Source organism: Lepisma saccharinum, chromosome 16, assembly GCF_977018435.1.
Source record: "Lepisma saccharinum chromosome 16, izLepSacc3.1, whole genome shotgun sequence".
Lineage (NCBI taxonomy): Eukaryota > Metazoa > Arthropoda > Insecta > Zygentoma > Lepismatidae > Lepisma > Lepisma saccharinum.
In genome coordinates, this window is record NC_139244.1 from 3672410 (window position 1) to 3684536 (window position 12127).

The 12127-nt window shown below is 40.8% G+C and overlaps 1 protein-coding gene across 4 annotated transcripts in view; it reads right to left on the bottom strand.

The window, feature by feature from the left end:
• cact (NF-kappa-B inhibitor cactus) overlaps window positions 1–12127 on the bottom strand; it is a 55659-nt gene that overhangs the window by 23418 nt on the left and 20114 nt on the right. The gene's annotated exons all lie outside the window — the stretch shown is intronic.

Sequence of the window (12127 nt, forward strand, 5' to 3'; positions counted from 1 at the left end):
CTCGTACATAACGTTTTTGCGTTTCATTCCTCGTTTCGACGCTACGGACTTTCGAAATAATAATTATATTCTGAATATGTGCAACCATACAACACAGGCTGTCAGGTTGCCATTAACTTTACAATCACAATATATCTAAAGAGGCTGGCTGACGTGGATATCCGCTTTGTTCACATGATTATAATACCAAAATCTCGAATACTATGGCTGGTCTCGTCCTGCACCCCCCCCCCCCCTCTCTTAGCCGATCTCCGTGGAGAAGTTGTTAGCACAGCACGCTACGACGCCTGGGGTCAGGGTTCGAATCCTGGCCTAAGCTTGCTTATTCACTTATTCTCATCCTCGCGATTAGTGGAAGAAAAGCGACGGAAAGAAGCCTAATTTAACCAACCTATCTATCGCCTCATTCTCGATTTGTCGGTGCCAACCTTGAGAGCGGCAGAATGACTGAATCTTTTGAGTTTGAAGACTACCAAAGCGTGATGCTGATCACGTTAGCTGGTTTTGGGAAGGGACTGTGATACCCTGAAATACAACGGCCTCCTTATAAGAAAAGCTTGTAAATCAGTGTTAGCATGCAATGTTATTCCGACATTATCGATTGTCTTGCGTTTTGAACTCTATTTATTCCTCCAACTACTCCACGGTGAAGTTTATAATGTCCAATTAACATTGCATGCTAATGTAAAATCATTGACACTAACATTCATAAAATAATTAATAACAAAAAAAAAAACAATGCCGGGTTGAAGTTGGGTTGAGTTGCTGTTTTAAGTCCACTTTATGCACAGTAAGGCTAATCGGGACTAGACCTACAGTTTAAAGTGGGATCCGAACCACTTGCCTCCACCGGGTATCGAACCCGGGACCCCTTGATTACAAGGCAATAACGGGGTTGAAGTTGGGACATTTCCTTCCTCCATAAGAAATACACGGCTATCTGAAAACATTTGATCGTAAATCGTCATAGCTCGCCATCAAAACCAGGGGCTTCCCGATGGCGTAGTGGTAACGTCGTCCCTTGCAACCCACTTTGAACTATGGGCTCAGTCTCGATTAGCCTTACTGTGCACAAAGTTAACTTGACTTAACCCTCTAGCGAAATAGCTACATCTAACACGTCTTCGATGGTGCTGAACAAACAGGCATCTTATATGAAGCTGTGCCTCTTCCGCCGAAGTAACATGCAGGACCAACGCGCCGAAGCAGCCCGCCACTGGCGAGGTCAACAGGGCGTAGGAAACAAAACGGCGCGTGTCCCAAGCACTTGAGCCCGTGTGTGCTCGCACGTGCAATGTAAGAGGAAAGCAACGCGGGGGTAAAAAGGACCACGCGGAATGACGTCATCCGTTAAATCTGCAAAGAAATCATGGGATTGCCGTGCTAACACCAAGATTCCGTATGCTAATCGCGTTGCGTAGAATTCCCCGCAAACAAAGCAGAAATTTCCCTTTTCTTCCGAAAAATTTCCTCGTATCATTACTTTACCTCGTTCAGCGGCCCAGTGCAGTGTTGCCACATGAAGGGAAATTCGGACTGAAGTTATAACCAAAAGGGAATTTCGTAGAAAAATATCACAATTTCAGGAAAATTTTAAGACTTCTGTCTATATTATAGTTTATGTGAAATTCCAGTTTCATATTCACACTTCTAAATTTTTTGTTCCCTTGAATATAAACCTGTATCTATTTATATTTCTCTTACGTTTATTGTACGTCGCTTTTCTATCTTCGGATAATTGTAACTATTAGAATTAACGATTTAATGGATTCCTGGGACATCGGACCAGCAAGCGATGAAGCTTACATTATGTGAAAAATTTGTGCAACATTTTTTTATTCATACAATCATGGACCAACGGAAATTTTACTACTATTACCACTGCTAATAATAATAATAATTATTATTATTATTATATTTTGTTTAGGTGAAGGGAAAAAATGGTCGAAAAAGGGAAATTTTGCCCCTTGGAAAGTTAAATTGTACCCTCAGATTGTGGCAACACTGCCACTGGATTAGCCCTACGCCACCGTGAAATAATCTCGGTTTACCCATGAGAAAGTCTGAAAATAACTTTTTGTGGAGGACCCAGGATCTTCTGGACACGAGAGCGCTACAATAGCTACAACTCGGTGAATTCGGCTTCAATTTTACCAGAGGTAAAGACTACATTCGCAAAGAAGAAAGATTCCAAACATCTTGAAAGTAACACGAAAAATTATTGAATTAGGTTAAATTTACGTCGCTCTCCTGCCCCTTCGGCTAACCACGATGATGAGTGATTAAGGGACTCTCCCATGCCCAGGGCGGGATTCGAAGCCGGGGTGCCTGTGCTAACCTATTGTCAAAAGTGGCAGAAACAATATTATTTTTTAAAAAAATCAATCTATTGTAGTATAAAGCAAAATGTAGACGGCCTGATAGTATTCATCGGCTAGAGATGATTTACGAAATAGTTTTTAGTGATTTCTAGATTTCTAACACACATTAAGAATTTCGTAAATTTGAAAAAGAATGACGAATCGAACCCAGGTCACGGTTTATTCGATTAAGGGAAAAGCGGTGGCTCAGATGGCGGCCCCTGTGGCGGAGTGGTTAGCACATCGCGCTACGACGCCAGGGGTCCCGGGTTCGATTCCCGGCTCGGCCATGGATGTTTGTGATTGTCTGTCCTGAAAAGTCTTGAAATTGAAATATGAATGAAATGATATGAGTGAATGAAGTGTGATGGGGGAAGCTTCCGCATAGGGGCTTTCCTTTAAAAAAAAAAAAAAAAAAAAAAAAAAAAAAAAAAAAAAAAAAAGTCGGTAACGCGTCTGACTACCATGCTCAAGGTCCCGGGTTCGATCCCCGGCCGGTTCAAATCCGGGAACTTTTCTAACGGTGGAAGCGGCCCCGGCGCCTACCCAGCGTCGAATAACATGGGTACCTGGGGGGAAACCCTGGGGGGTAAAGGCGGTCAGGGGCGTGATGCTGATCACATCACACCCACTCACGACCGGATCAAGAAAGTGTGGGGCGTTACCCCCACACCCCCTATACGCCTACATGGCGTGGTGCTATGCACAAGGGAACACTTTACCTTTTTTTTGTATGCTTCTTCATATATTTCACAATATCTTTGTACCAACATGGAATATTTTGGAAAAAAAAACTGCTTTTTAAATATTTATGTACCGAATAAGTGACACTTCATTCAGAGAGAGAGAGTGAGAGAAAGATAGACATTATACATAAGTCTGCGAATTCTATTCCTTTACGAAAAGCGTTTGTGTTATCATTTGGCAGCATGTAAGTCCAATAATATCATAAAAGGAACCTCATCCCACTTTTTAATCACTTGAAGAACACGGAACGCTTCGCTCGCTAGGATGAAGTTCAATGAAAGAACTATAGAAGTAGAAAAACAAGCTAAATCGATGGATAGAGGGAATATTCGTGGCTTTTACATGGAGCAATCCGCTTTCATGGTGGTGCTCGCATACGCACTGTCTCTTCGCCTCGCTCCGTGGTGAAAACGTCGTTCTGAGCGTGAAAGCGTGACCTTCGTTCCACGCAATGGCCATAGCGGAAGGCGCTTCGGGATGTGACGTCGTCGTGCCAGCAGCACTGAGCGAGCGGGGAGTCTCTGTGGAGGAGTTCATCGTTCTGCTGGAGTCGCTTTTCGGCAGGATATGAAGTTCTACATCTCCCTGCTTGGCGAGCGGGCCATCAACTTTGTAGAGTCAGGACTAAGGCCATCGGTTTCGGGTCGAAGATAATGGATGCAAAGAAACTAATCTGAGTGGTTGGCATTCAAACACTTCACCCTAACGTGGTTGGATGGCTTTCATGTCGATTTTCCATTAAAAAAAAAACTACCTCTCTAGCCTAGGTGTATGGCTGCAGCAACACAAGCCTTCCATCTGTCCCTATCCTGGGGAAGATCAATCCAATATTTTCCATCCTTACCGATTTCCTTTAGGTAAGGATCCCTCCATCATCGTCTTGGCCTTCCTACAGGTCTTTACCATCAGGTTTCCCAACAAGAATCCTGAAAAATCTTGTTTCCTCTCCCATTCGTGCCGCATGTCCTGCCCACAAAGTCTTCTTGAATTAATTATTCTAATAATAAACCAAATGTATGTTGGTCCCATACAAACTGAGAAAATTCAAATTTAGCAGACATTGAAACCTTTGCAAGCATACAGAGGGGTAAAAATTAGCCAACTTACTGACCAATTTGATTAAAACCTAGCAATAAATTGGAATTATGAAAGAAAAACCTTTCTTTTAAAAAAACATTATGTCTTACACGTCCTCATAGCCAAACCTAGAACATTTCCTACTGAACACACAAGTAATGCTTTTTCTAAATAAAGATTACGATGTTTTTGCTGTTGCACAAAAAAGATTTCAGATAAAATATTCGAAAATAATATTTTTGAAGAAAATATAATTATTGAAAGGTAAAAAACTTGTGTTACATTATACTTTTGATACACGTAGGACGCATGTCTGTTCTGTGTAGCTGTAACGCAAAACCAATCAAGTAAGAATAAATATGACCTCACCGCATGCAATGACAATCTGAATCATTATGTATGACATTAAATACATACATGGCGGGCGGCGTTTTCTCGAATGGAATTCTGCCGATTCGAAAGCAGATCATGATCATCCCATTGTGGAAAACAGACAATGAAAATGGTGATGGACAATTTCTGTTTCTTTTGCCGTTGTGTGTACGTGACGTGCCCACTTGCAATCTAAGAATAAACATAGCAGACACATACACATTGCAAATCCAGCCGTGCAATGGACCCCTTATCTCCTGGATTTTCCCATGATAAACGACTGCGGGCATTTCCGTTATTGGAGATAAGAGAGAAACAATACCCCGCCCGTCCTCCGACACACACACAGTACGTGGTCTGCAAGCACTCGAAGCGAAAAGGGGAAACCCAATAAGATAATGGGTTGATTTATATCTTTCAATGCATATGTTTATTATCGAGATGACAACAGCTAATTTTAGCTTCTACGCCGTGTTTGTGTTTAGCCTTATCTCCCGAGCGTTAAAATGGCTCGTGGCTATACCACACCCCGCCAGGCCACGAAGTATTCAGTTAACAAGTCATCGAGCCTTCATGGGACAATTCCTTCGACAAATATGTGGAAGAGGGAATATCTCAAATAATGGAGATAGCGTGGTGGCTTCCTGGATCCGGATACGAATCCCGGTTGATCCGATCCCATGTTAAAATAGACATCCTTGTGAATGTCCCTTCATCAATATCAACATTCTTCCTCATTTTCGCGATTAGCTAAAACTGGCAGAAAAGCGGAGAAAAAATCAAACAAACCACTTCTAAATGTATGTCAACCTCACTTCCACGTAGTACAGCCCAGTGTCTGCAGTCTTGAAGGCCAAAAAGAGACTGGTGAATGGGCACAGCCAATCTAATCCCCTGTGGGGCATGTGTTGTGTCGTCCATGTGCGTTTTGTGAATATCCCTTCATATTACCACTCACTCCCATTGTTACGATTAGCCGAAAGTGGCAGACATGCGACGTGAACCACACCGTTCACCACAGATACTCGAACGTACGCATGCCAACATAGAAAACCAGGGATTCAACCAACCTCTGTGGCGGGGTGGTTAGCACGGTTCGCCACGACGCCAGAAATCCCGGGTTTGAATCTCGGCCTGGGCACGAGTGTCCCTTCATCAATTTCATATCACATCTGCATCGTCGCGATTATCTAAGTGTGACGGAAGAGCGACGCTGAGATGCCAGAACCACACGCACACCCAAGCAAGCCAAGTTCGCTTATCGCCAGATAATGGCGAAATACGTACTTCTGCAGACATCAACGTGAACTTCCACCTCGGCCCTTTCGGAAATTCCTGAAGCCCGCTTGAACAATTGCGAAACGCAGTTCTGCAATGGATTTTCCCAAGTTAAGGATCCCACGTCAAACCACGAGTAAGATAGCCCCAGTGCTGATAGTCAGAACAATGGGACCCAACTCGGCAATCTTCCTCCCCCCAACAATAAGGAGGGAATCGCGTAATCAGTAAAATATAAAAAGGTGGGACAAGAACCTGGATAGGCGTATAATTCTAATAATAATAATTATCATACATCACGTGGATGAAACGAGCATATGCTGTACTTGAAATCTAGTACATCACACCTTTATGCAACTGGAAACGGCAAGTAAAGAAGATTAAAAAGTGCGACGGGGAGGGGTGTGTGGATCAACCCCTCCCCCCCTCCTCTCTAATTTTATTGAAGAAAATGAGTCGATACAATTGCTTCCATCATTTTCCTATATATGGCATTCAACATGTTGTCAACCTGTTAAAGGGGGCATTCCAGCGTTATGTGTGTGAAGGATCTACACATGTGGATTAAAATATTCATACACTTATTTCATTTAATTATGAAGTACTTTGTGCTGCTAACAAATGAAAAAAAAACAACCTGAGTACGAAGATATACATACATATAAGCTTGAGGTGAAAAATGTTAGCTGGGGGGATGTTTGGCCGAGCCTTGGGATTAGCTACCTATAGTTTAGCATGGCGACAATGGCAACTGGGGGAGGGGCTTTGCTAATTGGGGGATACCACCCCCTCCCCCCTGGCCTGAATGAATCAATGGAAATGTGTTGTGTGTATGACGCTTTAAACCAGTAGCAAAATTAGTTTATTTGATATGTGAAGTATATATAGGCTACAGATGATGATAATTTTTGTTGGTGAATGTGCAAATGATATATTCATTTAATCCTCAATGCAGCTAAAACAAACGATAGCTTCCAGATGATGCAAAGAGAAAATTTATGGTCATTTTGGCTCTAAATTTATGCTTCCACCCCCACCCCCCAATGGAAAATTCTGGATACACCTTGTACAGTCACGGACACTTCTGGGTTGTAATGTTTCCAATGAAAGTCAGTGGGTTTGTTACACCCACCCGCGCCTGTGACTGTACTCTTGGTGGTACGAGTCTTAACACCGACACTACATGAACCAAGCACAGTTGTGAACAAAGGGTCCAGTCGCGAAATGTGAATGGTGCTATGTGGCGTGCCAAAGTCCTCAATGACGCGATCCGGCGGAAGTCGAAAACAGGAACAAGAGGAATTCTATTGCATGGAGCAACGTCCACGTGCTCAGACGCGAGGGTTCAAGGTGAGCGTTGGGTAATTGGATTAGTAATGGGCTGGAATCCCCCTTGTTAGTCAGCACGGGGGAACCTCCAACCCACACCTAGGTTATTCCAAAGTACTAAGAGGCTGCATGAGCTGGTTAGGCAGGAAGATTGAGGAACAATTTCTTCCTGCCAATATCCACTCCAGCATGATGACCATCTTTGTAAGAATGGGGGGGGGGGGCAATCCATTCATAAAACTTGAATCAATTATTATGATTGTTTTGATTATTGTACAATAATAACAATTATAAACTACTAAACATTGTAGTCCAAATGTATTACACTTGTATTCCAGCACAACGGTTTTCATTACATTTTTAGATTTCATACACTTACTGTACTGAAATGCATGGTTATTTTATTTGTTATTCGAGAACAATCTTCAAAACTTAGGGGGGAAACTTAGGTCATAAAGTTTATGTTTCGGTCTAATACAGTTTTTACTTTGATTATTGAGGTGGAATACTAACTGACCTTTTTTTCTGAGGTTTAGATATGGGAAATAAGTTTGAAGAGAAAAAGTTGGTGAACACGCAAGGAAATCAGTGAAAATATTTTATTTACGAACTTATTTTCATGAAAATATTTGTAAGGCCTCTTCTTGCCAAGACTTAACAGGCTCAAGAAATGACTTATTGTTTTGAAAGTTGAGTTGCACTATAAAAACAAACTCTTTGCAACCATATCTTGAACACATTCTTTTGAAACAATAATAATCCAGTTGGCTCTCTTTGGGGGGGAAGGGGGGCAAGGGCAACGACCTCAAGTAAAGAATTTGGAACTTCTAATAAATAAGTAAAAGTCAAGCTAATGTACAGGTGCAACATGGAAACAAATGAAGTGAAACGTCATAAAACAACGAAACTCCAATGTCCTGTCAAGAACTCGAACGTAGAACTGTTACCAAAGTTTCGCAGTCACATCAAAACACAGCCTCCCAGAAAATATAATTCTGAGGAGGTATGAGAGGGAACTTAGCCTCTCAAGTTGCTCAATTTTGGAACTTCAGTGTGGAATACACATACAACTGCACATGGCATACGATTCAATCTGAGAAACAGATAACTTTACTGTCAAGTAGAAAATGCCTCTTCCATGACACTGTGATTCACTGTAGTGCAGTTTCGGACCAAGCTTCATGGGATGACAGGCTTTCTACAGCTGACAGGCACCTCTGTGAGATATGAACAAATATCTACAATTTGGATACATACTCTATTATACTGAACAAAACTGAATGTTATCATGCTACTTTTATTTTCAAGTAGCTCCCTACTTGCCCTCACGATGTTGGATGACCACCAAAAAGTTTAGAACTCGCACCAGGGAACTAAAACAGGACCGCTCTCACCAAAGTCAAAACAGCTAATCACTCAATTACAGGTGAGCTATTATATTCAACAATAATTAATTAGAAAAAACAGCACTTGTACATTTGAAATGAAAGTGAATACTGATGACCATTGGGTCCAAATTTAACATCCTGATATACACATTCCACTGCACCACCATTATACATCACCAATAGATGCTGTCAGGGGCAGCAAGTAATGTTCATAATTTAACCTTGAAGTGAACTATCCCTGCTTTGCCTAAATGTTCCACATATTTAAAAAAAGCACTATTTTCTTTTGAATCAGACCACACTGAAAGTTAGAGAGAAAATATAAAGTGTGTAAATTTGTTGTAATTGCACACTGTTTTTGAATGCAAGTACAGGGTGGCTACAAACAAGCAGAAATGAAATTCCCTGACTTTTCCAGGTTTTCCAGGACAAAATTTACATTTTCCCTGACAATTACAAACCAAACTAAATCGATGTTTTTGCAAATGTAAATAATAAACTCATACAGATCCACGTATGGTTTTGTTAAGTACCAATATTATCTTCTGTGAAATTGACTCAATTTCTCTATTCTCTATGATTTGAATTCAAACTGCAAAATAGTGAATTTGGAAAATTATTACAATTCACAAGCTAGGGAAGGATTACGGAATTTTGTCATACGCAGTAAGTTTAAAATAAAATACTTGATTATTTTTAAAGTTACGACTAAATGAGACAAGAGTGAAGAGTGATTGATTAAGAAATACAATTTGTAATTTATCAGTCTCCTTATACATTCTCGGTATTATATGTTGATATTTCCACTGACGTTTGGCACCCTCTGCTTGCAAGAACCATGAGTGCAGACTCATTTTTCAATGCATAAAGCTACTTCTCTCTTCTCTGTACAGCAAACAACTTAACTCTTGCATATAAGTGAAACAATTGCATCGAACAAAATAAAGTGTCATATTTCCTTACATTATCAATGGGATTTCTGCTTCAGTGCAGTATATCCAAGTGAAGTACTGTGAAACTGACAACAACATGAAGTTATACCATTAATGCTGTCGAAAAGGTATGTAGGTTTTAGAAATTTAACGCAAGGAATTTATAGAATTGCATTGTATAGGTACCTGATTTAGCTAACCATACATTAAAACAGGAACACTCTAATAATAAAAGCTTCTGAAAGTTCATATACGAGGGGCATCCTGAAAAAAGCTCCAATGGTGCCTACACGCAGCACTGGTGGTCAGAGATAGACACACACCCATGCAGGCAGGAAGAAGTGGCATGTAGCTGGAATCTGGTACAGTTGCAACGCAGCCGTTTTAGGACAGTTCTAGGTTAAACATTGCAGCTCTCATACAGTCTCCCATCGACTGCGATGTAGCCTACATTGCACGCTCAGAATTTGGCACAGAGCCACCATCAATCCTGTGAGGTGTGCAGACCGGGCGTCGTGAGTGATACTATGGTCAGACGATGGTGCAGACAATTAACGGAAGGCCAATCGAATGTGCACAACCCCATACAGCTGAGTACATGCGGGCCCTTTGCATCACTTCAAGTGAGAGATCTTGGAACACTCCCTGAACAGCCCTGGCCTTGAATGTACCGACTTTCATCTCTTTGTTTAACTGAAGAGGTTTCTGGCAGGGCAAGGATTTGACAGCTACACTGCGGTAGAGATAGTTCCAGTCTTTGCTGTCAGACACATATACCATGGGCATACAAAATTTAGTGCCATGCTACGACAAATGCCAGAACAACGGTGGTGATTATGTCGAAAATTAGGTTAGGACTCCCTGTTACTAATGCAATTAATTACAACTGATATTCTTGTTTTATTTATGCCTAATCGGTAGGGACCTTGATATTTTGTTATTTTTTTCAAATTGGTGTATTTTCTTATTTTTTATTTTTCACTATACCGAGTTATTTTTCTCAAAATTCACATTTTCATTTTAGAGCATTTTCTGGCAAATATCTGAAATTATTCCTTGATGTTATTTTTAAACTACTGTTTCACATGGCTTACGCCTCTTCGTGAGAGTTTGATATCTTGAAAGTTCTTTTGGGAAAGTTATTTTCCATACCCCTTTTTTAATTTTAAGGTAAGGATTTTAGATAATGGAGTTTCCCCCCATATATACTGAAGGGTGCATAATGACCATAAGTGGCGACGCACCCAAAAAATTAAAATCAATCAATCTCACGTGACAGATACCGATATATTATGGCACCAAAAATTGGTATTATCTTTTTTTGACTTGTCAGTATTACGTTTCACAAAATTCTCGTTTTTGTTTTAGAATATTTATCTGCCAAATATACCGAAACATAATACTCCATTGTGCTCTTAAACGATTATTTTAAATTATAGATCACATGGTCTACGTATTTTCGTGACAGTTTGATATGTTGGAACAGATTTTTGAGGAAGTAAAAGTAAAGTGCTCCCCTGCACTTTGCCATGAAGGTGTATAGGGGTGTGGAGTTAGGGCCCCACACTTTCTTGATCACGGCTGAAGGCGGGGGTGATGTGATCAGCACCACGCTCCTGGCTACCTTTATCCCTCAAAGTTTCCTCCATGTACCCGTTTGATGTGACGCTGGGTGGGCGCCGCAGCAGTTTGAATAGGAGGAAAGGATCCCGGTTGTCCTCCGCAGGGGACTGACCCCCGGGTCTCTGGAATGGTAGTCAGACGCCCTAACGACTGAGCTCCATTATTTCTCGCTCGACAAATGCTGATGGTGCGAACTTAGATTGGTAATTCAAAACACATCTCGCGTGACAAATACTGAAGATGTGGCTCCCGTGTGACGGTAGATACGCACTCGATCTCTCGTTAGAACCCTGCCACTTTGCTCTGTGATGCAAATGGTTTTGATAGAAGTTGAAAACATCGTGGGAAATACATGATTTAATGTGGCTGTCGGAATTATTCCATGTACTTATAACTCTATAGTTTACTCTGGAGTAAAATGCTGGAAAACTTGCATGTTCTATGTACACAAACATGGCCTAGAAAAGACAAGAATGTTGGATTTCATGGAATTTTTCGTTGTTTTAGGTCATTTCTTTTAAAGAAATTGCTAAAAATGCCAACAATTCACATTTTATGCCAAATTCGCATTATTTCGATATTTAGAAAGGGCGAAAAATGTGTCCAGACATCACTGCACATTCCTAAAAATAACTTCGCAGCAATTAACATTTTTCACGGTTTTGGAGTTTGCGAAAAATCAATCGGAAATTACTTTCTGGCCACCCCTCGTATAACTCAGTAGATGGAAAGTGAAAATTTAGCAGGGCTGGCAGAAAAAAGTCAATTCTTGAAGAAAGTGATTTGCTTTTATGATTGAATGATTCGAGTAAATATGATATTAAAATATTTACGTATTTATTATATTTTATTTCATAATATTGGACATTAACGTTACTCAGTGAGAGATTAATGAGCATCTCTCACGAGTTTAAACAGTCAGGACAGAAAATGGTGTTAATGTCATTGCAATACTAGTGTTGCAGTAAATTTGAGGTTGGGAGCATGCACTTGCCAATTTTTATAACGTTCACGAATTTAG